The sequence below is a fragment of the Amblyomma americanum genome, chromosome 5, assembly GCF_052857255.1.
Source record: "Amblyomma americanum isolate KBUSLIRL-KWMA chromosome 5, ASM5285725v1, whole genome shotgun sequence".
NCBI lineage: Eukaryota > Metazoa > Arthropoda > Arachnida > Ixodida > Ixodidae > Amblyomma > Amblyomma americanum.
Window position 1 is genome coordinate 57847976 of NC_135501.1, and position 25399 is coordinate 57873374.

Genomic DNA, 25399 nt, shown 5'->3' on the forward strand with positions numbered 1-25399 from the left:
AGTTTGCTATTCCAGTGAATGTCATGCAATGTTTTCGAGAATGGAAATAAAATTGTTTTAATGGACTTTGATCATAAATTTGCTGAATTTTAGGAAGATGATATGTTTCGAAGACAGGTTCAGTGTGCTCTGTACACGGTAGGTTTTCAATATTACGCAAGATTTTTTTGGCAATAACAGTTAATATTGGATTCCGTTGTCGAGCCCCATACAAATGGCAGTAGATCTGGAGCCGAAGTATGCTATCGGAGAACTCTTGTTCAGATGCGCTGGAAGTTCAAGAAAGAAACTGGTTTCCAAGCCCAGCGCAGCGTACGCAGACCTCGTAACTCGTCCGCTGCTCAAGCCAGTGAGAGGAGGAAAGGGCCCCTCGCCTGCACCGAGGCCCTTTTCCCCTCGGCCCCCGAAAATCACGACTGTTCGCGACGGCCGCTGTTCTCAGCAAGTGCTCTGCGAGCATTAGTTTACAGGCTACAACGAACAGATTTAGAGGAGAGTGCTCTCTGTAAAACTGTTTCCAGCTACCAGTGACTGCGCTCTTTCTGGCGTGCACACATAACTACCAGGACCAATCGTCTTAGGCCTATCTCACAAAATTATTACTGCCGATTTAACCACGTGGTTTGTAATTCGACAAGACTTTTAATGAGAATAGCGATACATGAGCCTTGTAGGTTTTGTTGGAAATTTTGGAATAACAAAAAAAGGCCCTGGCCAAAGATACAGATATTTCCAATGAGCCGAAGTCCTTGACAAATACAAAAGACACCTTTGAACTAGCATAAAGGCTGTGCGTGCAGCCTTGGTACAGTTATCGAGACGAATGAGTACAACGGAGATATCAGTACCGACGACTCAACGTCCGCTTTGAACACGATATAATTTTTGAGAGCATATCACAGCCCCGGATCTTCACGGCTCGTCAATGGCAGCAACCTGCAGGCAATTCTGAAAGATGAGAACAAAAATCAAACTCGCATTTTGGGGTCCCACTACAAGGATCACAAAAAAAAAGACGTTATACTAGTAGCAACCTGGCTGAAAATTTCTCCTCGCATCGACTTAGACCTCTTGTCATTACGCTTCTCCAAGAAGTAAGTAACTGAAAAGCCGCTTCTCCAGAACAATTAACTGTTTGATGAAAGGCGAGGAGGTTTGAAACAGCAGTTCTCCCGCTCAGAGAATGTCTGTATGCTGAAAGTGTCCCAAAGCAGTCTTCGCGCAGAAAAAGGAAACTGCGTACAACGCTGCATGCACTCACGTGACGCAGTGCCTGCCATAACCAAAAATTTATTGCGTGTAAATGTGTCCTCCAAGCTGAAAAGTTAATTCGCCTGAGTGCTGTGCAACACTGGGGTCAAGGCCTCGCCATTGTCGCATTCTGTTGCAACTTGAAAAAAACCAGTCACAAAAGACAATGGACAAGAGAAGGAGTGTACACGCCACAACGACTGGTGTGGCGTGTACACTCCTTCTCTTGTCCATTGTCTTTTGGGACTGTTTTTTTTTCCAAGTTACTATGAACCAACTGGCCCGCATTTCAACCCTTCTGTTGCAACGTTTCTCGAACAGAGTTGGGATTTTTTTTCTAGATAAACATGTGGCTAGATAAACAGCCATTTTAACAGATGCCAACAACAGCCGTCGCTACTTGAGGCCTTCTTATTGAAAAATAATATATGCACCCCATGCGTGTTCTATTATTTTTAATAAACCTAAAACAATCAAATGAATGTCCCGAAGAAATACGGGCTGTGAGGGACGCCGTAGTGGAGGGTTTAGGAATAATTTCGACCAGCTGGGATTCTTTAACGGGCAATGACATCGCGCAGTACTCGAGCGCCTTGAGTTGCGGCTCCATCGGTACGCGGCCTCCACGGCCAGGATCCAACACGCTTCGTAGGCTCAGCAGTAGATCGCCCTAAATAGAGAGTCACCGGGGCGGGGAGATAAATTTGGTACAGCTTAAATACACTGGTATGATGTGTTAGAGAACCGCTGCAATGCAGGTGCTGCGGCTGGGCTAAGTCGCTCTTTTAACTATTGTCGGCATCGCAGGCCACTTAAATCTCCTTCAAGCTGTGAGTTATCATGCTGATGCATACTGATCATTGCTCTCCTCACCGGTCAGTTCTACAGCACCCTCCTACAGGGACAGTTCTACAGAGGATTATTAGCAGCTTTGCTTTAAAAGTTGATCGCTGTACTTCTTAGAAATTTTATTTATATTCTTACACCATGTACCCAAAGGCAAATTACTGAGTACCACATTTGTCATTGTACCACGTATGCCTACTGTTCAAGAGAATAAAAAATACATCATTTTGGCCTAAAATGTTCACTTCACGTCTGTGGCGGAGGTATGTTCTTCAACACTGACCTCAGCGTTACAAGGCTTAATCATATGCACAAAGTGCTGAATGTCATAAAGCTTGAAATATTCGACATCGACACGCGTGTGACATTTCTCAACCCACGTAGTTATTTTCCCGCGACAATAAAAAATCATCTTTGTTTTTCCTGTGGAATAAAAATGTGGTCGATGCTGTCGAATCTGCTCACTGCTTACAGACAAGACAGGCGGCTCCTTCCAAGCGCACGCAACGCACACAAAAAAAAAAAAAAATCACTGCGCACAACGCAAAGCTTGCACGGAAAAAAAGGTTAAAACATTTTGAAGTTATGCAGGCGGGCGCTAGCTTCAATTAATATTTAGAGTTACTGCTTAAAAAGTGGTTTCCTACGTGTAAGGCAGTAGTGATGTGTAGGTTAACGATAGAATTTGTGCCAAGCACAGAGGCAATCTAACTGCACTTGCAAGCATCATGCCGACCCCATGACGTATTTTACGCACAACTCTCTGCATTCCATGCCTTCGAAGAATGCTATATTTCTAGCGATCTCCAATTCTTCTCGTTTTCATCGTTACTTCCTATCCCTGATAATACTGTTAGCCCATGCTGTCATTAATCAGGATGATAAGCTTCTTATTCCCTCGTTGCAAGTAGCTCCAAGTGGCGCTGGGATTGTTTATTGCAAGCCAGACCGCATTAATTAAAAATAAATATTCTTTTCTTGGTACTCGCAGGTTGTAAGCTATCATTCCGAAATTTTGACGATCTTCTCGATTGTCTTCCAGTAGACAAATATCAGCCGCCTAGAAGGCCACTATAGGCCCCTTAATTGTCTTGAACGCAAATATTCTACACGAAGATCGAAACGTACACTTTTATGCCTAATTTGTAATTCTAGGCTTGTCAGCACCCAATCATCGCTTGCGATATTTATCGTCCAGAAAACACTTTTAAAGTTTAGGGCTATCTGTGTCATAGAATTCATGCTTTTTTCCTGATGTTTGGACAATGAGGAAGCTATCTTTCAATAGCAGATCTGTGAGCTGTCACCCCACGTCAATCGTTTACTACGATTCCACTTTGCCAAAATACACCAGGGCTCTCCTTATTGTTTTGAATGCTTTTGGAAGATTTATTATAACCTTGCGGAAGATAACGATGTCGCATGTTCACGTCACCCAGAATGTACTCGCAGTCGACTAGGGCTACAGATCTGAGCGTCGTCGCTCCGTCGCCAGGCCGCTTTTTATGCGGTCACAACAGCCTGCTTGCATTTGGCAAAATCAAGACCAAAGACAAGAGAAGGCGAAAAAAAGACAACGATGGCGGTTAGAGTTTGTGCAATTGGCTTGTCCCGTCAGAAGTACCCCTTCTCCGGCCATTCACTAACTCCGGCCAGCACTGCTCTGAATCCTTCTCTACCGCCACTGAGTAAAAAACGGAGAGTGGGAATCGCCCAATATCTAAATCGCCGATCCCTCCAAGTTCATTTGATGAATTCTAGCGGGAAACAAGCATCACTCGTGCTATGAAGGTTTCGGGCGGCGGCAGTATGTATTATGCACCACACTATTATTTTTCGCCCCGTTAAGGCTTCGAGACAATAGCTGCAAAGGTCGTATGCAGGGCACTGGCAGCGGAAATTAATGGTTTTATTATCTTCACGTGTTGTGTTCAGTTTCGACTTCCTGGTGCTCTCCGGAAGTACTGGTGCGGACAGAGGTAAACAGGGGACGCGATTCCCGTCTAAGTGGAATCACGGCTCTCCTATCAGAAATGAATAAACATTATTTATCGAAGAAACCACCCTGGCGTTCCTAACACCATGCATACACTCTAGCTGGCGTTTACAATAAGGTAACGAGTAAGAAATTTTAGAAGGAGATAGCAATCTCCGTTTACTTTTCTACGCACCTTGACTGCTATGGACAAAAGCTTACCGAACTCGTATTCATGGAAACAAATTTTTTCTTTCGTTGGCTCACCAGCCGATAAGTTAATGTGTTCAATGGATGCATGCCCTCTCATGTGTCCAGGCTTTTGGAGCTTCTTTTGCATGACCCAGCAGAAATCACTGTTTTTTCACGAACTCTATCCGGAAAGCTTTCTTCCATGACTAAGTAGAGCGAATTATTATTCTAGAAGCCCGTGTCCTGTGCGATGTCAGTGCACGTTAAAGAACCCCACGTGGTCGAAATTACTGTAGCCTTTCCCTACGGCATCCCTCAAAGCATGAGTCGCTTTGGGACGTTAAACTCCGATAAACAATAAACTATGAACATATATACAGCGACTTTACCTTTGCCATGGCATCTGTTTCGATGACGGCGGTTGTGCACACTCTTAGATGTTCTCCACCGAAGCCTAGTCTCTGGTTTGAAAGTGTTAAGCTTCACAGAGAAGAGACTTAGAAAAGGAAATGAGAAGATTACTTACTGCTTCCCGGCTACATTCCTAGCGTTCCCTGGAAATTCCAGACCTCGTTGAACAGGTTACTGTGACCGGACGGCAACTTGAGAAACAGGTCGTCGGTGACCAGGCGCCATACAACGTTTGGCTGGAAAGAAAGTTCAAATTAAGCAGACACCAGTCTATCAACGTATGCTCATATTCGAGGTCATATCGTTGTGCTTATATTTCTAGCCACCTATTTCAGAAACATAACATGAATACAACAAAAATAAAGCATTCACATCTGACGCGCCCTTCCACGCTCACAGAATATAGGCCCTGTTCTTCATAAATACTGATTTATGCCCAGTTAATTATATCGTTATCATCCGAAGCAGCTTTGGGTACTAAAACCAGCTGCAGTGTCCTTTAGTGTAACGTTCTACCGCGCGACACGAAATTTTACGCCTCCTGAGAGCCCTTCCTAAAAGACACCATTGAATTTCTCGACGTTATACTATATTGTTCTTGAAAAGCGATCCGTATTTCTGGAAACAAACTGGCCCACCAGGAACTTCAGATGTTGCAAGCGTTACTGACTTCGTGTAAACGGCTCTGCGCGAATCGAAAAAAAAGTTTGAAAAGTCGTCTGCACGATCTTAAACGCCGTGCCCCAATGGGGTAAAATAGGCACACACCCGCTCCCAGTTCAGGCCGCTGTGCCGACAAGCCAGTGTTGCATTCTGAGGTAAGGAACCTGAAATGCCTCTCACCGGATAAATCTTGTTTACCAGATTCTTTGGTGCTTCGTTACTAAAGGTTGATTCTTTACACTTCGAAGTCACTTTTGGCGACTGCCCTGATCCGAAGTGTGCGCCATCAGAGTCGTGGCAATAAATGTTGCCCTGCCAGGCCACGGACTGATATGGGGCAGCTTGCCGAGGACCGTGTTTTACTGCGTTCTCTCCATAGATATTCGCTGGTTTGGAATTCAGATCTCTTCTTTGGCCGTTATTGCCAACGGGATGTCAAAATTCGCTTAAGAATTTTGCTCAACCCTTCAGATGCGTGGCCTATTCGCGACCTCCAGGAGCCGTGTAAACGTGGAGGCAGCTGTTATGCAAGAGTATCCCGTGAAAGAATTATATACCGACGACCACGATTCCTTGTGTAACTGTAACATATCAGTAAGGCTGCGATTACGGTTGCGGAACACTGCACATGAAGACCTCAGGTGGGCACTTGCTCTATATGGTGATGTACGCAATATGACAAGGGAAAAGTGACACATCGGTCACTGCAAGCAAAGCTGCAGTGTGACCTGGACGTCACAGTTCTGTTTTAACTTATGTTAAGGGGTAGCGGACTGTTCATGTCAGCGTCCAGTGAAACGCTCTTAGGAAAACAAAAACGTTGACACAGACATATCTAAGTCATCTGCTGGGCCGGAAATCTTTCGCTCTCAGCTATGATTTTCACGTTTTGGTGCTTCTGCTGCAAATGTACTGTCCGCACTTCATTTCTCGCGAACATTATCTCACCATATAGGTTTGCTAGTGGGAACACTTTTGTCCTGGTATCAGAACGGGCATTATTGCACCTATGGTGTCAAGAAAATGGACATATTAGTCGTGGTGTCTTGTTTCGAGATGCACCTCAGATTGCTTATTCTAGCACAGGGCTGGTGAATATGACATCACCTAAAAGACATCGGAGCTAACAATACACAAAACGGACGTAAATGCAGTAACCAAGCCATTATCTTAAGATGCGTGGTGCTCAGATCTGAACTATTGATTCATGCTGTATAGCCCAGCCAGACATCATAAGAATGAGCAGCCACCACTGTCGCATACATCGAGGAAACGAATGTGTCTTCGGTGGTTTTGCAGGTGAGTACAGAGAAAAAATAGGAACGCACCGAACACCGCCTGAACACTGATATGGAAGTCCAATAAGGGGTAGCAGCAGCTAGGCATCACGCCGCGAGCATGTTCGCAAAATGGCGCCGATCAAACCAGCTCTCACAGCCGCACCAAGCACATCAAGACTGTGCCCATTAAACATCGCAGTAAAGAAGTATTAGGGTGAGTTGTACGGAGCAATGCATTTCTATACCGTTCTGGGCATGGAGGACAGCAATTCGTGCCAGCTTTCTGAAAATAAAAAAAAAATCTCTTTTTCGTTTTACTTAAAGCTCTAAAGGCCAGATATCAACACGCCAAAGGGTTTGCAACGTCCTGAACGAAGCTGTAAATTCAATTTCAGGTATTCCTATAAAAGTCGGCCACACAATTCATGCGAGATGAAAAGTTCCAGCGTTATATTAAAAACACCCTGCCAGAGCTGTCGTATCACGTTTAGGTAAGCTCCTTAGGCGCTTAGGTGTCAGGACCGTCAATACCTTTGAGGCCTCGTAGTGCACATGTGCTGTCGAGGAATGCGCATCGCGCTAGGAGTACTTAGCCTTTTTCACAACAATATATGCGATGTTGAAGGCCTTGTACTCCTGTTTCGGGCCGCTCGAAAAATATGGCACACAGCCTTTTGGCTTCTGCTTGTGAAACTATTTGCGCGACGCATAGGTTGTTCGTTGGCTTTTATGTCGACTTCTATTCTCCTTGGCAAACATGGCTTGTTGTATCCGCCACTACGGCTAGACAATAAACCAAATTCATCCGTGACGCTCATCAGTGCCTACGCTGTTTAGGTGTGCGTTCTCTGTGCTTTTCATTTATTTAGCGATAATGAACAAAGCCTAACTTTATAAATGGCTTGATCAGAGTGACTTTACGGCTGTGTCCAATTTCGCCTTTCTCTCAGGAGTCCAAAACGGGTCAGGCCGCGCAAATTACAGATGTTCTGGTCGAACGGGTTCAAGTCATCATCAGCATTTTCCTAACATTGCCTTTCAAGCCGAAACTGAAAACATTTTTTTTTAAATTTTGAATGTGAACTATGCATTCGTTTCAGAAAGGCCTAATACCTTTCTAACGCGAAGAACATTTCCGTCTAGCCTTGTTTAAATTTTTTCGCGAAAATAGGCTGTTAGCGTCGTCTCCCTCTAAGGTTTGTACTTGGCAACAAAGGTACGCAATTTCTTTGAAGTAATCGCGGAAATGTCAATATTTGTTTCCATAAAAATATTATTTAAAACCGTTGACAATGAGTGCTTCAACATCTTTTTGCCGTTGTTAGTCTGGCATTTGGTGACATTCCAGGGTTCCAAATAACGTACGTTAAAGGTGGTGGCGTTTATCTGCAATCCTGCTAAGTTAGTTAATGCACCATTATTCTTTAGTATTCCCAGTTTATAAAGGCGGGATAGCTTGTAACTATATAGTGATGTAATAGAAACGATATTGTGTTTTTTAAATAGGTGTGCAGTATGGGAGCGATACGAAACATTGTATACCAGACGTAAGACCCGTTTGTGCAATATTAACAGTTTGCTAATGTTTGTTGCTGTTGTGGACCATACTAAAAAGGCATCGCTTAATGTAGAGGAAAATAAACAGTTATATAAAGGACGTTAACTAATTTCAGTGCCATACCTGGAATTTATCACCGAGAGACTCCTTGCCGCTATAGTGAACTTTCCAGAGCTCGACTTCGCGCCAGCAGTTGTCCGTGTTCATGGGGTCATCCATGTAACCACGGCGCGCGATGGAGCAGTCGACCGTCTGGTTGGGGTCGGCCGCGTCTGTCTGCTCCTGAAGACATCCTGAGAAGAACTGCAGCGAAGAGATGGTCGTTAGAAGTTATAAAACAAAGCAGATCACGTTTACAGCAAACGATTTATAGACAAAAGAAAAGACACCTTCAGATCTTTGCTGAAGAGGAAATCACACGCCTACATACTTTAAGAAATTTTTGTTCTGACGCAACTTCTAAATGTAAATGGAAAGGGGTAAGCAAGGTCGGCGTACAGTAGCATGGGTATTTTACGAGATACAATAGAAGATAGCATAAATTCTTAAGGTTATCGATATATACTCTAACCTATTGCAATGTTTATGGAGTATGCAATATAGTTCGGTTCAGTGTCGTCTTAACACATATCTACGGTGCTATTACATGATCCCGTCATACCGCTTTTGTTGGCGGTCATTCATTTATTTCACGAGCAGCGTTTAGAACCGTGGAGAACAGCAGTAGCAAGGGCTAAGTGTAATGACATTGTGAAAAATTTCAGTACCAAGAAATCCAGTTGGCATGAGTAGATAGATAGATAGACAGATAGATAAATGAAATGGAACGAGTGCCATTTCATTTATAGGCTGCCTCACCTGTAGCAATAAACCATTTGGTTGTTAGTCAGCGCTGGTGTTTTGTGCTTCTCTTGTGTCTTGTCTTTGATTGCGCTGTTTTTCCAATTCGTAATACAATAACTGTCAGTTTTCGGTAACTTAATTATATGGAGCGTAAATATAACAGGATTTGCGCCATTACTGCGGGAAAGTTACTTCGTTCTAAAAATGTTTTCTTGTTCGGCACAGCTTACCTCTTTGACCTGGTCTGCGGTCGTAATCGGTGCCCCTTCCGTGATCTTGAAGCAGACCCGCATTACACCATCATACTTCTGTTCCCCAGGTACGAAATCCTGATAAGGAAATAGCATACAACCTCACTTGCCTCTTTTAGTTAACCTCAAATGGATACGAATATATCAGTCACCGGCACAGCGATTCTGATAATCTGGCATCAGGCAAAATACGCAGATGAGGCCGATATTTCCAGCTTAGGCACTGATTGAGGCTCGAAATAAAAGCAAAATGAACGTTAAGTAAAGTTTGATTGCCTAGCATTTTTGTCCATGCCCTGAAGGCTTGTCTTACAATTTCAGATTAGCCTTTCTAAGTGGTTTTTATACGTTTCGATGTTTTGCGCAGAAACGTGCTCTAGAAAAAGCTGTCTCATTTCGCTATAAACACAATTCTATAAATAATGCATCCATATGAATATTGTTGATGAAATATAATGTGAACAGCGGCAGCACACTGTGTGAAAAGTGGTTCTCAAGCCTCATCAGACCAGCTACCTCGACAGCATTTGCTAAAGCTGCAATTATATCATTATTTTTGCCATGAAAGCGCCACTTTTTAATTTTTCTAAAAGGTAAGCGATTTTGCACAGCAATATAAAACGCTTCATCAGCTATTTTGTCGAAATGTGCGAACTCTAACAGGACACAACAAATTTCAGAAAAAAAAACACAAAAGTTTGAAGGAAGTGCAATTTGTTGCCAATTCGTACTTGGATTCTATACTGAGATGGCTGAAGTAAAAATACGAAATAAGGGTCGTTACATAACTGAAACGACTAATTTCGTTAAAAGAATTTGATCGTACAATTGAATTAGATATGTTTCAATTAGAACACCATCGCCTCCCCTTAGTCACTGCACTGCCCAGCAAAGCGGCTCCGCTGCTCAAAGTCCTAATCTGCCGTCGCTCACACTTTGTGTTCATGTTCCAACGACCTAATTGTAGCCGGCATCTGTGCTTCCTGAGGCGTGTTCTAGTGAAGGTGTTCGTAGCAAAATTCGCTCTATGCGACACGTTAAGCATTAGTTACATGCTCAACTTGGCCCAGTAAACAAAAGAGTTAATCCGTGGAATATAACGGTGTGAAAAACATAATAAATTTAGTACACTTTACGACGTATATACCAGTTAACGACTACAGATGTGAATGTACGTAGCGAAACGGCCGATTAATGCAATGAGTCTCAAGGCGTGGAAACCAATCTCCTTTGATAGACAAATTGCGCAACTTATGAAAGTCACTCTGCAGCCACTATCAAAGCTGCCAGTATCATGAACTGCTTGTGAACATTCTCACGTACGCCCATACAGATCTGCCTCCAAGAAGCCTTCCCTTACGTAATGCACCATTCTTATTCAGCTGATGCGAAGAAACCGACGCGACGTTAGTCATGGCTAAGCCAAACGATTTTTATTTTTCCGGCTAGCCAACTCATCTTTGATTGCTGAATCAGAGGTTGACTGTTTTTAGCTGTTAGATAATTACTACAACTTTACTTTCCATGCGCTGCCGCGCTCATAGCAAACTCCAAGATGTAAGTTATGTAAGCTGAAAATTGGGACTGTATTTGCTACAAAAATGCACAAACGCTTCGCCTGATTTCTATCGTGTCACCCAACCCCTATGGACCAGACTTAGAGCGTATACTGACATTGAACTCGTATCTTCACTTAATAAGGAAGGCAGCAAGTGGTGGCTGCAGCTGTCAACGTCCACTTGAAAAGAAGCGTAGAACATGGCAGACGTGTTACTCTTAGGAACGGGCGAGAGCGTGCCAGGCAGTGCAGTGGCAGTACGGGTCAAACACCAGCGGAAGTGATGTCGTTCAATTTAAAAAAAGTTTCGTCTAAAACAAAAGGGCTTCGATGAAAAATCGCCGAACAGTTATCTAAATAGGGCTTTTTTTTCTGCAACGCATTCTTTCTGTTCTATCGGAGTTGACACCTTTTTAACGACTAGTATACATGTTCCAGAGCGCCGAAGAAGGCTTTTATGTTGCACACAAATAGTGCGTGTGTTTTGTTTTTTGCGAAAATTGTAAAAACGGCCCTTTTTACGGTGGCGAGTAGTGGCCAGTCTGAGACTCACCCCCGGCAGCACAAACTGGTCTGTTCGAAATATCCTCATCAAGGCTATTTCTAGCCCCCTTCCTTGAGAAAACGACGACCGGGACTTCTGGTACCTGGATAATAATTTTCAGAAAAAGGTGCGCAGTGGAACAGTCTCAGTTCGTGTTATTCGCGAAGAAAAAATTTCTCTGTGCTCCACATAGGTGCGTGAGCCCTGTACCACGTGGCATCAGCAACGAGATGTTACAGGTTCATTACGTTAAGCCACTCAACAACCATGAGCGCTGCGCGCGATAGGCAAGATGCCATTGAATTGCGCACCACTGAAGAGTAAGCAGAAGTGAAAGACAAGCTCCAGCTTCAGCACAGCTATTTCATAAAAGTGAGCGACAGTGCGGTGTACGCCGATATAAAAGAGAGAAATCATCTCATTCTATGCCGATGAGGGGGGGGGGGAGCGTAAAAATTTAGCCACCTTTTTTATCCATAACTGGCCTCGAACCGAGGTTTTATTACTTTGAGAGGTAGTGTTGATAACTCGATAGACTACATCACATGTCGGTATGTAGTGGTCTTAAACTCACATAGGGTAACGTGACATAAATACCCTTGAAAAAGCATGTTTTTCCATTTGCCTACTCTTGGTTCTTATTAGTACTTCCCATAAATCGTGTTTTTAGAGTTGATTGGTAGCTAGTTAACAAGCAATTTTCCTCCTGTATCCATTACCGGCCTCCTGTGAAGTCGACCATACATAAGCTCTGAACCGGTACCTTTTTCTTCGTTATTATACCTGAAAAAAAAAACAGCATCGTAAATCTTCGTATCCAGCAAAGAGTGATGAAGCTTTATGGCATGTTGAGCCATGAGCGAAACTACTGTAAAGTTTACTAAAACTTGAAACTCGTCCGACTCTTCATCGATTCACGATATCGGTCTCTAACAAGGCCTCCAATAACAATAAATTGACATCGTATCGCCCCTTCCCCTCCCTCTTTGGACTATTGCTTGCAGTATGCTGCCTGCAGTCACAAGGTGCAGTGCCTTGACTGCATGCCCAACGGGCCATCGGAATACCTTGTTCGTTGGCTGTAACTTCATCGCAATATTACCCGAAAGGCACGCCAACAGCGAGACTTCAGAAAGTACACCTGTAGAGCGCTCAATGTAAAGTGCGCAGAAATCAATGTGTTTCTCTGAAATAGCGTGAACTGTGGTAAGACTCCAACCAGAGATCATGAAAATGGCGCTTCGCCTGGGGCTGACTTCGCGCAAGCGGTCTGAAGGAAATTAATTCTTTTTTACTTTCGGCAGTGAAACAGTTCAGTGTGAGCAAAGCTTTCAATGGGCGCTTGACGCCAGTTCGTACACCGAAAGAAATGTCTCGACGGCCACACGGGGTGTTGCTGGTCCGCCTCACTTGAGTGGTCATACACACAGGGTAAGCGCGAATGGCGCATTGGTAAATTTTGCTCTATGCCATACCATACAAGTCTCATTGGCGCGAAACACCAGCGAATCGCGTCGTCACACTGGCGGGCACCCGGATTGGCTGGTAGGCAGTAACGACAAATCTGACGAAAAACTACGGAAAGATTAGCAACACTGGGAATGTTGCCATTCTATTGCTACAATCTAAATTAAAGGCCTCAGTTGTAGAAAAAAAGTCACTGCGTTAGTATTCGGCAATGAAAAAATGGTTATCTAAATGAAGCTCATAAATGCTTGGTTTTTCGACTCGCAGAAAAAAAAAAGCGGCACTCAGTGTTATCGTGACCATCGAAGTAATTGAATAACTGAAATAAAAAAAAAATCAATCACATGCGCAGAAAATACGAAAGCTTTTCTCGTTTTTAGTACCTATCCAGAGAGGTATTGCAGGGTGTTTTGTTGTTATAACTTTTGGCAGTCGTTACTGATTACCCTATGCTTCATATTCTAGCAAATGAAGTAGTATTTTGCAGTCGTAAGTGTATGAGGGATTTCGCCTATTAAACGTTCATACCACCACCCCAAAGCTCACAATTAAACAATTGTGTACTAGGCAGATATAGAGCGTGTGGTCCACTGTCTCGTGAGGGCGAGTGGTGTGATAATATACGATTTTAACACTTCACTCCAGGAAGCAGCTGAATTAGAGGTGTATGAAGAACGGTTATGCTTTAACGAAGTACATGAGGTGCATAATACCTGCTGATGATGAACAGGACGTAGTGGTTTGGCCCCCAGCGGGGAAGGGCACCTTTCCCCTTCAGGCCGGTCCGTCCAGCAGGATTCCTGCCAACAATGAAACAGCACGTTAACTGCCTCGCGCTTATGACTTCACGGCTTAGGCGCCGCGAGACGTCAACTTGTTACTCGTGTTATGCCCACTGCCTCCCCTTTTGCGCACAGCAATTGCCGATTTACGCAATGAGTGCGAGGATGTAAAATATTGCGGCGAAATGTCGGTGAGGTCTGAATGCTGTTGGAAACATTTTCAACGTCAATAACTGCAACAAATTCGGATGGACATGGAGAAATCTGAAAATGTCAAGCTCTCTCAATAAAAACGGACGGACGCAACCTTTCATTTTTACCGCAATAAAAGAAATAACAAAAAAGGTATCTAAAATCACGCTTACAAGCAAAGCACTCTCCTAGAATGGAAATACATGTTAGTTGGTAAAGTATTCCAAACTTTTCGGCGTCCTGCATCCTCTTTTGATACTGTACGAGGCCATTTTAAATGCGCAGTGTTTTTTGATAACAATAAATTTTTCAGTTTTCTTTTGAAATTGCAGTTTCAATCCTCTATGAACTGCAACAAAAATTATGCTTCTAATGAGTATTGTTACAAAGACACACAACAAATTGTAACCACCTGCACATCTCGCGAAACTTCCACTAATAGATTTTCACTGAAATAAAAAATCTGGTTTTTCCATCAATAATTAATTGTGACTTGTCCCCTTTTAGTCCAGACTTATATCACCTGTTTCTTACCATCTATATCTACTGGTGCTTGCAATATTAACTAAGACGTTCACAAATGCGACGCGAGAAGTTTGGAACACATTAGATAGTTATATGAAGGCACCAGTACCGACGTATGGTATGTATGATGGCATGTGGCATTTCAGGAATGGTACCTGAAGCATGCTATATGTTTGGAAGCACATAGTGATCAGACCGTGTCTGAACACACAGAAACCGTGACTGACTGGAGACCATCAGCGTATATGAGCTACAAATGTGGAGCACTTTAACAGTCTACAGCATTGCTTTATGTCCTTTGTACTTATTCCTGATCTTCTTTCTAGTCTTTCTCGATACTCATTTTTTGCCTTTCCTTTTTAGGTGAGAGATACTACAGGATTATGGCAGAGGATGCATCTTGGAAAATTCAGCGCAACAAAAGGACGCAACAAAAGGCGCAACAAAGGAAGTAGACACAGACGAGACAGACAATATTGTTTTTTTTTCGTTTTTCTTCTGATATATTCTGTGGCCTGCCTAATAAAGATGGAGTTGTAAGACAGTGCTCGTCTGTGACTTCTTCTTTTGTACTCGTCCTTTTGTTGCGCGGAATTTTCCAAGAAATGCTAACTTTATTTCTGTGCAATATTTTTATTTGCGCACTTATTTCTAATATATCTAGCTGTTCGATGAACAGCTAGTAAGATCGCGAAATTTGTATTCTTACTGCTGCATATTTTCTCAAAAAGATGTCTATACGAAATCTATTGTTTTGGTCATTCATCTATTACACAATGATGATATCCTTATTTTGGTTCATTGCACAGCTCTTGTCTTTGCATGTATGGCAGCATAGGCAATTTGACCTGCGGTGAACTAACCTACAGCTATGACTGCTGGCTTCAGATGTATCCTTAGTACATTCTTGAAAAATCAACTTAGAATATTTTTTCATCTGCTTCAACGTTTTTATTATGATAGCTCACCGTCCTTATTAAGACAACAGAAAACTATTTTTCTGTTTATCTCCTGCTAAAAGTATTTCCAGAAAATTTACTTCACACTTTCAAGAATTATAGACATGGGACTTTGACGTCATGTTTCCTGCTTTCAGTGATGCGCGGGAGTTTAGTATACGTAGATCAGCAACTGATATTCGCCTACAACCGCTAATTCTCTCTCACGTTGTTTGGGCTCTCGTTTCCGCTGCACTGTGACGTCATAGAAAAGTATGTCACACTAGACATAAAAACTAAAATAAAATCGCTGCGTCTTCACTGTTTGTCATTCGGGTTCTTGAAGCAGATAGACCATAGCGTTGTAGCGAAATTAAAAGACGAAGCAGAGATTAAATCTGTTTTCTCATGCATTACGTCATTTATATGGACTTTTTACATCACAGACATCGTTCGGCTGTTGAATCCGAAAGACAACGCGAGAGAAATTCCATTATAAATTATTTAGCGCTCCTAGGCAACATGTCACGTGATAATAGATTAATACGAATGTCTTACGCTTTACTGGAAAGAAAACGCGCCACCAAAACATAGATATCTAAACCCCTTTAATGCTTCCCTGGCATGAAGATAAAAAGAGTTAAAAAGGACACACCGCCGGAAGACCGCCGAAAAGCACGCGGAGGCTTACCTCGGAACCCCCTCGTTTTCCAAAATGTAGATGATGATGGTGCCATCAGCGTCTTCGATCCACGATCTCCGATCTATGCTGACGCCCCCCGCTGAGGTAGACAGGCAGTTCCACTTGAGCGAAGGCAGACTTTGGGCGTTTTCGTTGGTGGTGATCCTGCACGGCCCAAACAGTAAGCAGGCCACGCTTCTATACCATGCATCAGATGCTACTCCTGAAACAATTAATCTTTATAATTACTAAGGACAACCAAGGAATTTCGGTGCCTATGCAGCTACCCGCATCAAGTACTACTAGGCACCAATGCTCCGTGCAGCACACGCATTATTTAGTAACTGCAAGAAACGCTGCTCGATGATCTGTCAAAATTTATGACAGTTATGCAAGTACACATGGATCACGTGACCGCGAACTGCGAACGCTAGGCAGTAAGGAGTATGATGCCCTGCACGCAATTGAGCTGAATGAATCGAGGCACGCTTTTCAGGTGCAGGTGCCAGCTAAGTAAAATTTAGTTGTAATTTCTAATATTGTTCATACACATGACACTCACTAGTCTGGTGAGAGCAACCAAATCAAACTGTTCGCGCGAAGAACCGCACTTTCTCCTGGCTGCTTTCAGCCACTGCGTTTCATGTGACACGCGCCGAACATCGCAGCCGCCGCTCACATGAGGATGTCTTCGTCGACATAGACCTGCAGAGGCGCCGGGAACTGTGTCCGGGGCCTCGTGTACGCCACCGGGTCGTAGTCGAGCCACATCACCTCCCATGGGACGAACTTGTCCGGCACGGGGAAGCGCTGTATCTTTGTTCCCGGGTACGGAGACTGCCGCGAGATGTAGTGGAGGGTAGTCTGCTGCTGCATGGACGTCCCCATTGACATAGGATCTGCAAACAAGATTTGAAGAAGCTTAACGCAGCGACCTGAAGGCAGATTTTTTTATAAACCTACGGTCACGTTATGCTGTTCAATATTCTATAGCAGATGCTTGAAAGTCTGGTTGGCTATACACATGGCTTGTCTTTCCCTCTTTGGAATGCAAAGGGCTGAAAATGAGTCTCTAACTCTGCTAGTGTGGTATATAATAAAAAATATCAGCCCTTTCTTTGAAGCGATGGCATGAAAACAACGTTTTTTTTTTTAAATGCGAGTGCAATGAACACCCAATAGCAGATTTTACTATCGCTATCAAAAGTTTGTGACGTCAGCATGCGGGAAAAAAATTTATGTCGGTGCAATGACGTTATCTATTTTCATGAAATACGGCAAATAAAACTACTTTTTTGGGCTAGTTGGTCTCGTTCTTGCATCAAAACTGCAGCGAAAAAGCACGTTCACATAAAAAGAAACACACAATACATGTACAAACGTTGTTCCTCGCTACTCCTATGATACAAAAATACCGCAAGGTATAAAGGAACGCGAAATTTTCTCTCTCTGCTGGTAACGATACCAACAAACTGGGCCTCGAGGTAGAGCTAGAATAATTTATTTCACACCTCTCGCGTGCCGTAATATTTTCATCGGGACAGTACATGCTAAACGCGCCCAAGAGGATTGTTTTTTCTATTTAAGCGCTATAAACAACTTTCTCGAAATTTACCTCTTTTTTCGTGCGCAGCAACGAGAAAAAGATCATTGTACTGGCTATGAACAATCCCCGACGATCGTGTACAGAGTGTTGAACGTAATTTGAGCCAAGGCTTTATAACCAAGCGGTGCACTAGGGTTCCGTGAAACTAACGGCATATTCTTTGTCGTCGTGGGCCGCGACTAAGGGCAGCTTTTTAAATTCTTCCTATTAAACTATAATTTTAAACACAATTTTGATTAACCACCGTGGTTCCGCATGTTTTTTTTATAATGTAGAGAGGTTAAAAAAACACTCGAAAAAATTTTCATACTAACGTAGCTGCTGAGTGCTACTTTTCCTCTGTTAATGAAATCCCACGAAGAATGTAAAAAAAAACTCGCCACTGCGCCATTAAGCGATGTATTTTAGCGCTCTCAACTATGTTTTGAGCAAATGAACCATGGCCGCTGCAACGGCCATTATCGTAAAAAGGCGACCGGCCCTCTCCACCTCTGGCCCCGCCGCGGTGGCTCAGTGGTTAGGGCGCTCGACTACTGATCCGGAGTTCCCGGGTTCGAACCCGACCGCGGCGGCTGCGTTTCTATGGAGGAAAAACGCTAAGGCGCCCGTGTGCTGTGCGATGTCAGTGCACGTTAAAGATCCCCAGGTGGTCGAAATTATTCCGGAGCCCTCCACTACGGCACCTCTTCTTCCTTTCTTCTTTCACTCCCTCCTTTATCCCTTCCCTTACGGAGCGGTTCAGGTGTCCAACGATATATGAGACAGATACTGCGCCAATTTCCTTTTCCCCCAAAAACCAATTATTATTATTATTCTCCACCTCCACTTCACTTTCCAGGGAGAGGAGACAGGGAAAAAATGTGGAAGAGAAAACAAGAAAGAAAGTGAGAGGGACACTGCCGTCGTTAGTCAGAGTCGCACTGTGATCAGAACGGAGGGATGTGGAGAATGGAGAGGGGTCACGCTTGTCACACTGGCATTTATAAACTGGATCATGCCGCCCGCTCGCACCGTCTCAAAACGGCACAGGCAGCAGGTGCTGAGTTTACGTATTGATTTATTTTTACTCCATGGGCCGTACAGGCTCTGCAGAGGGGAGTGGGTAGAAAAAGTTACAGCAAACGATGTTAGAAAAAAAAGGGTTCATGAAATATTAATACTTTATATACAATGTTATCTAAGAAAACAAATACATTAGTGCAGAAAAAAAACCGTCAGAGTTTATACCACGCTAGGCGAAGCTTTGCGAAAGTTCATTGTGTCAGTAATAGATACAATTTCGTTAGGAGGATTGTTTCATTCTTTAGAAGTACGGGGAACAAATGAGCGTAAGAAAGGAACTGCTTTGCATAAGGGGATGGCAACTTTGTGTATATGTAATATCGTATGTAATAGCGATATGTAATAGCGTCTATGAAAAACTTTTTGTGTGGACTGGAATAATACCATAACATGTCAAATAGGGTTAGCCGACAAACCTTTCGTTGCGAAGCCAATAACTGACGACTGAGACGAGCTTTCATTTCCCTTATACTTGCTTCTCGATTACAATTAGAAAGAATGGAACGAGCGGGGTTGTTTTGAACACGTTCAAGCGAAGTAATTAAGTAGTCATGGCGAGGATCCCAGAAAGCTGTCGAGCATTCTAGCTTTGGTCGTATTAATCTTTTATAAGGAACTTATTTCAAAGAAGATGATGCGCGAGAAAAATTACGCCGCAGATTACCTAATGTTTTGTTAGCGTTATTGGGTATGCAAAAATTGTGAATCCTCCAAGTTAGGTTAGATGTAATATGATGCCTAGGTACTTATAATAATTGACGATTTCAAGTCCACTGTGATTCAAATAGAATACTGGGGACGGATTAGCAGTACGGCATACACGCATTATCTATAATTAGTTAAAGTTTAGTTCCATTAGCCACTAAATGCACCAATAAATTATAGCCGTAAGGTCGCGTTATTATTATCGTTTATAATCTTGCGAAAAACAGCAGTGGTCGGCGAATAAATGTATGTTAGATCATATATAAGGAGGGAGGTCATTGATATCAGTTAGCTTTAGTAGTGGTCTGAGAACGGAACCCTGTGGAGCACCATAAAGTACATTAACAAAAGGTTGGTTGTAACCATTAGCGGTGGCAAATTCTGAAAGATTAATGAGAAAACTTTCAATTCATTTGAACAAGTTGTCAATTTTAGGGGACATAATTTATGAAGAAGCAAATGATGGCAAACTTTATCAAGTGCTTTTGGCATGTCTATAAAAATGCAATCAGCGACTGATAACCTGTGAAGTATATGATGTAAGCTATTTGTGAACGAAATTAGTTGAATGTCACATGAATAGGATTTGCGGAAACTATGTTGTACAGACGAGAAAAATGAATTGCTTTCGAGAAAAATGAATAGTGCAGTGCATATGATATGCTCAAGCAGTTTTCAATATGTACTAGTGATAGATATTGGGCTATAATTAGCAGCAGAAGTCTTGCTCCGAGGTTTCTAAAGGGAAGCAATCTTATCTTCCCACTTTTTCATTGTTCAGGTAGTGTGCCTCTGTCCAGGGACTGTTGAAATATATGAATTAAAATAACTTAGCTATAGACAAGTATTTTTTAAGAATTTAGCATTAACATTAACTGGAATAATCTTTTAGAGTATTAATTATCCCAGCAATACAAGCTGCGTCAACAGTCACTGGACGCATGCCCAAGTAATCATGATGATGTATATCAAGAGGACGGGTGCGGCTGTGAGATGAAAATTATTAACAAAAGTATCGTTTAATACAGTAGCACATATATTATAATGAACTGGATCACCACGCGAGTTTATCAAAGCGATAGGATTGCTAGGTGTGGGATTAATGACTCGCCAGAATTTTCTAGAATTTGTTTGTAGCATGTCCGGGAAAGTGTTAGATAGGGAATGGTCTGGCATTTTTTAGAGTCTTTATGCATGTTTTGGAGGCAGCTTTGCAAGAAGCCCAGCGCGAGTTAGTTGGTAAAATTTTGCGGTGCGATAAAATAATTTTTTCTTGTTTGATAATTCTTTGACATGAGAGTTCTACCATGGCGCGTGCAAGTTAGAGGCGATGTTGCGAACTGGAATACATTTTTTTCCTTATAACGGTCAACCTCAGCTGTAAAAATTTCTAGTTTTGATTCAATGCAGTGATCACCGGCGTTTGAAAAAAAAGATTGCATGAAAACCCAGAGTTCATTAATTATTGCTTTGAAATCTGCTCTCTTATAGTCGCATTTTTTTCCTTGGAAAGTTTGGGATGAGCTGCGTTAAGATGAAAAGTAATTAATGAATGATCACTAATACTTGGTAACTGAAGGATGCAGATACAAAATCAGGCCTAGTAGTAAGATGAGATGAAGAGCGCTTGAGGCAGTGGATGATACTCTAGTTTGGCTCCGTAATTAGCTGTCTCAGTGAAAATAGAGAACCTAAGTTAATGCATTCATAGCCCTGGACCGGAGGAACATAATGCTATACATGCTCGTCCTCATGAATCGCACTGATCATCTGTACATTTTGTTTGTTTAGCCTGCTGGATGACCGAATACAAGAATCGCCTCAACTGGCCTTTGGTTGCCTGTCTATTAGTTATTAGGCACCTTTAACATACTGTATAGCGTATGCTACCGTTACCAGAGTACAGGAAGCCCGCGCGTTGGCAATGCGCATGCGCAGATCGCCTTGACGGCGCCAGATGGCGCCAGGTACCGGGCAGCAGCACACGCGCCTGCCTTATCAGGACCAATAAGCGCACACGAACAGGCGGTGGGCGGGCTTCCTGTATTCCGGCAACTACAATGCTGGCAATGTATACGGTATGCTAAAGGTGTCTATTGAGAACATCAGTTTAAGAAAGAGCGTTGCTGGGCGAGTCGGCGAGACATTTTAACAAAGGGTACTGCGTACACACAAGGGCGAGAATGTCAACACAACAAGCGCAGATTCTCGACTGATTTGTGCAACAGAAAGAAAACACGCATTCTGTCGCTTTTCAAAACACATGCGGTTTGTTGCTGAAGTATTTTGTCTTTGCTTGAATTTTCTCTTCGCTCAACATTTGCATGTTTTAAAAAGTAGTTCTTTGTTCAGCGCACAGTTGTTTGTATAGGGACCTGTGTGGCACCCATACTAGCTGACATCTTCTTGGCCAGCATTGACCGTGAGCTGGCGCGCTGTTTTGACGTCGAAACGATTCTGAAAGTTCTTAATTTTAGATATGTCAATGATTATTTGGCTTTTTTAAAGCTCAACACACACTGTTGCCGTGGAAGAAATTATATCGATTTTTAGACTACACGGGAAAGGTCTAACCTTTACCCATGAATTACCTTATCATGACAGAGTTTTTAGATATTAAAATGACATTAACACCAGATCACGTCTGCTGCATGTACTTGCCACGAGCCCAGATAAACGTGCTTCCTTTGGGTCGGTACATTGCAAGAATTTAAAACGGGCCATCGCAACTTACTTCGTGCAAGCTGCCTTGGTTAAGTCTTGTGCGCACCTGGTAGATGTGAGCCCTAATAATCAGGCCAATAGGTTCACGAAAGCTGGTTACCTTATTACGGTCATTACTGCTGTGGCAGACAAGCTTCTACGAAAGCAGTAAGCAAGGCCGTGCAAGGATCCATGGTGGCCAGTCTAAGGAAATGAGGCCAGCTGTGCTATACCCTACATTCGCAGGGTTTCCCACAACTTGAAATATGTGGCGAAGCGTTACAGCGCGCCGGTGGTGTTTTCTGCCCCGTGCATGTTGGCATCATTGTGACCCCGGGCCATGTCCGAAGGGAAGAGTGCGCCAGACAACGTGAAGCGACATGCCACCCCTTACGTCAGGTGCCGGACAGAGGTTGTTTATGACGTCCTCTTAATTAACCTGTTAAGTGTATATATCAGTCAGGCGGGCTAATGTTTAGACGATCTTTTAAGGGAGCACCAGCTTTCGATGAAATCTGGAGCAGGGTCGACCTTACCTCTGCACTGTGTCACATGCCCGAGGCTACAAGAAAAAAGCCGTGCCTGCCTTATCTGGAAAAACAAAAAAAAAGTGAGGAGGAGCAAAGACAAGGTCGCACGTGAACTGGCCGAGGCGTTTTTCATGAGAAAATGAGACGATCACTGTGTCAGTGACCCGTCGATTATCTTGTACGAAACAGAAGGCAGATAAATTAACTTCGCGTGGTCGTAGATATGGCAGTTTAGAGCGCACAATGCGCGTTTTTTCTGTCGAACACATCAGTCGTGAGCCTGCGCTTGTTGTGTTAACTTTCTCGTCCTTGGCTGTGTGTGCGCAGTAGCCTTTGTTAAAAAGAGAACGTCAGAGACTTTGTGGGATGCGACGCTGCCTCTTTGTGCGCTCTCGGTGTTCAACCTGAAGGCGCTGACGCGTTTTCAGGTCCGTGCTGAAAGCAGCCTCATGCGCCGACTTTGGCCTGCCAGCACCGGCCATTCTTTCGTTAAAAACACGGTTGAGGTAGCTACAATAGGCCTGCGCAAGGGCGCAGTCCTACGTTCTTTCTTATATACTTCGCGGCATTACTTTAAGTGTCCAAAAAAGGCCCATCAAGGAGGTACGCTGCTGCGAAAAATTTATTGAATGCTTTTTAACTCCGTATATTGTCAACATGAAGCACTCGGGCAAAACAGAATTATTTGAAATCTTTTCAGTAATCTTAACAAAGTAACTAATTGGGCTACATAAAAAATTGTCTGGCGTGTGCCACAACGGCGAACAATTTGCCGCTAATTTCACCGCTCCGTGGTCTACAATCCTATGTAAGCCTTGGGCGAAGTCATGGGAAACACCCTGTATATTATAACATTCTTTCAAAGGCGTAGTGCCGCTACCCCTTACATTGACCCTACTCCAAATTAAGATAAAGCATGCGCTCTATTACACTTCCTACCTTATGATTACGTGTTCAAAAATTTTGACTCTCAAAATTTAATCTCGATATACGCAGTTAACAGTACCACCATTGCTTTCTTGTCAGTAGTAGCTATAGTAGAGGAAAGAGGATTGTCAGCTTGATTAGAAAGCTCTTTGAGATACTATAGAGCCAGGAAAGGCAGGCTTTCATATGTCCAAGCTGTAGTAATGCGCTTGTGCTTGATTCGTCACCATTGTTTCGTCGTGCTTGTTTCCTTATTACAACCACAGGTCAAAACGGGTGCACTGTACAAACACTGACAGCAAAACTAGAATGAGAGTAAGAAAATGGATGCATAATAAAGGTAGCCGCCGCGGTGGCTCAGTAGTTGCGGAGCTCAGCTGCTGACCCGAAAGACGCGGGTTTGATCCCGGCCGCGGCAGTCGAATTTCGATGGAGGCGCAATTACTGGGCGATGTCCGTGCACGTTAGAGAATCCCAGGTGGTCGAAACTTCCGGAGTCTTTCGTTACGGCGTTCCTCATAGCCCGAGTCGCTTTGGGACGTTAAACCCCCATAAGCCAAACCAAACCAAGCTCAATAAAGGTCTCCATGCCGCTTGGTTGTAGTTTTCAGATTATATATATTCGGTCCACTTGAGAAAAAAAAAACTTCAGCGGTTAGGGAGAATGGACACGCTCGATAAGAAATGTGTCGATGTAATCTCTATCACAGAGTTAATAGACAGGAATGCAAAGCAATTTGCTAAAAGTGCAGAAATGGAAACCCTAACCTGCGTTTTTTTTTCTGGCCATCCTTACTACAATGGCAGCAAACTATCAAGCTTCGTGCATTAAGCGCCTTTTCGTAAGCAGTTGAATTATGGCTAGCAACTACACTGTGTTACCGCTTCGCGAAGTTATTTTGGCACATTGCATTAAGCCTTAGGGCACCGAGATTTGTCTTGTTACAAAAGACGCCCCCGGAACTGTCCCTACCTTCAGGCGCAGTGACCACTCATTCACAACAATGCAGTCATTATGAACGGAGACGCTTTCTAGCTGCCACCAGCTACAACTGTGCCGAGTGAAATGTGTCCTGAACGCGAAGCAATAGGAAATCTGGAAAAGAATGTATTAAGAATTGTACTCCCATGTACGGAGGTAATCTAACGTGGAGGCAGCGAATACAATCGGGTCGACAACGCAGCCGAGGCTTATTTCGCTGAAGATTGCTGAAGCAGCTTAACGACTTGTTTTTTTTGTTTTAATCTGAAGCTTCTATAAATGTGTACCAGAAACTTGTGCCACAATACACGAAGAGGAGAATTATCACCTCCTTTCGACGAACACGCCTGCTTTAGTGTCTCCAAGTAGATCAAGGACAAGGACAGTTTCCGTTGGACTTCCTCAACTTGGCCTCGAAGCTGGTCCATAACGGTGCGTTGGTAGTCCACATCCTCCAGCATCAAGGTCAGGCTATTAGAAAGAAAAACATCATTTTAAGTGACCCATAGGGCATGCGCAAAAAAATTCTTCACGCTTTACTGGGCCTTAGACTTTTCAGCAATATTACCATCAAGGTTGAGGACTGGGCGAGTTGGTAAGTATTCATTTTAAACCAGCCAGAAGACGCGACACAAAGGAAGAAGCAAACAGGACGAGGCTGGACTAACAACTGAAGTTTTATTGAAAGGAAGAAAACAACGAAGACTCGCACTGAGATGCGCGCGCACATAAGCCGTATCAGTGAAAGGGCACACACACAAAAAAAAATTTTTTTCATTGACATTGAAAAAAATTTTTTTTTGTGTGCCCTTTCACTGATACGGCTTATGTGCGCGCGCATCTCAGTGCGAGTCTTCGTTGTTTCCTTCCTTTCAATATAACTTCAGTTGTTAGTCCAGCCTCGTCCTGTTTGCTTCTTCCTTTGT

At 43.3% G+C, this 25399-nt stretch overlaps 1 pseudogene across 1 annotated transcript in view; it reads right to left on the bottom strand.

The window, feature by feature from the left end:
• Nucleotides 1–689: 689 nt before the first annotated feature.
• LOC144134719 (protein ced-11-like) overlaps nt 690–25399 on the bottom strand; it is a 101304-nt pseudogene continuing 76594 nt past the window's right edge. Inside the window, exons 23-31 of the transcript XR_013315223.1 lie at nt 24802–24944; nt 16638–16857; nt 15968–16123; nt 13553–13639; nt 11382–11475; nt 9250–9348; nt 8300–8479; nt 4791–4911; nt 690–948 (exon numbers count right to left, since the gene is read on the bottom strand). The product of XR_013315223.1 is annotated as a protein ced-11-like (transcript). The remainder of the gene's footprint in view (nt 949–4790; nt 4912–8299; nt 8480–9249; nt 9349–11381; nt 11476–13552; nt 13640–15967; nt 16124–16637; nt 16858–24801; nt 24945–25399) is intronic.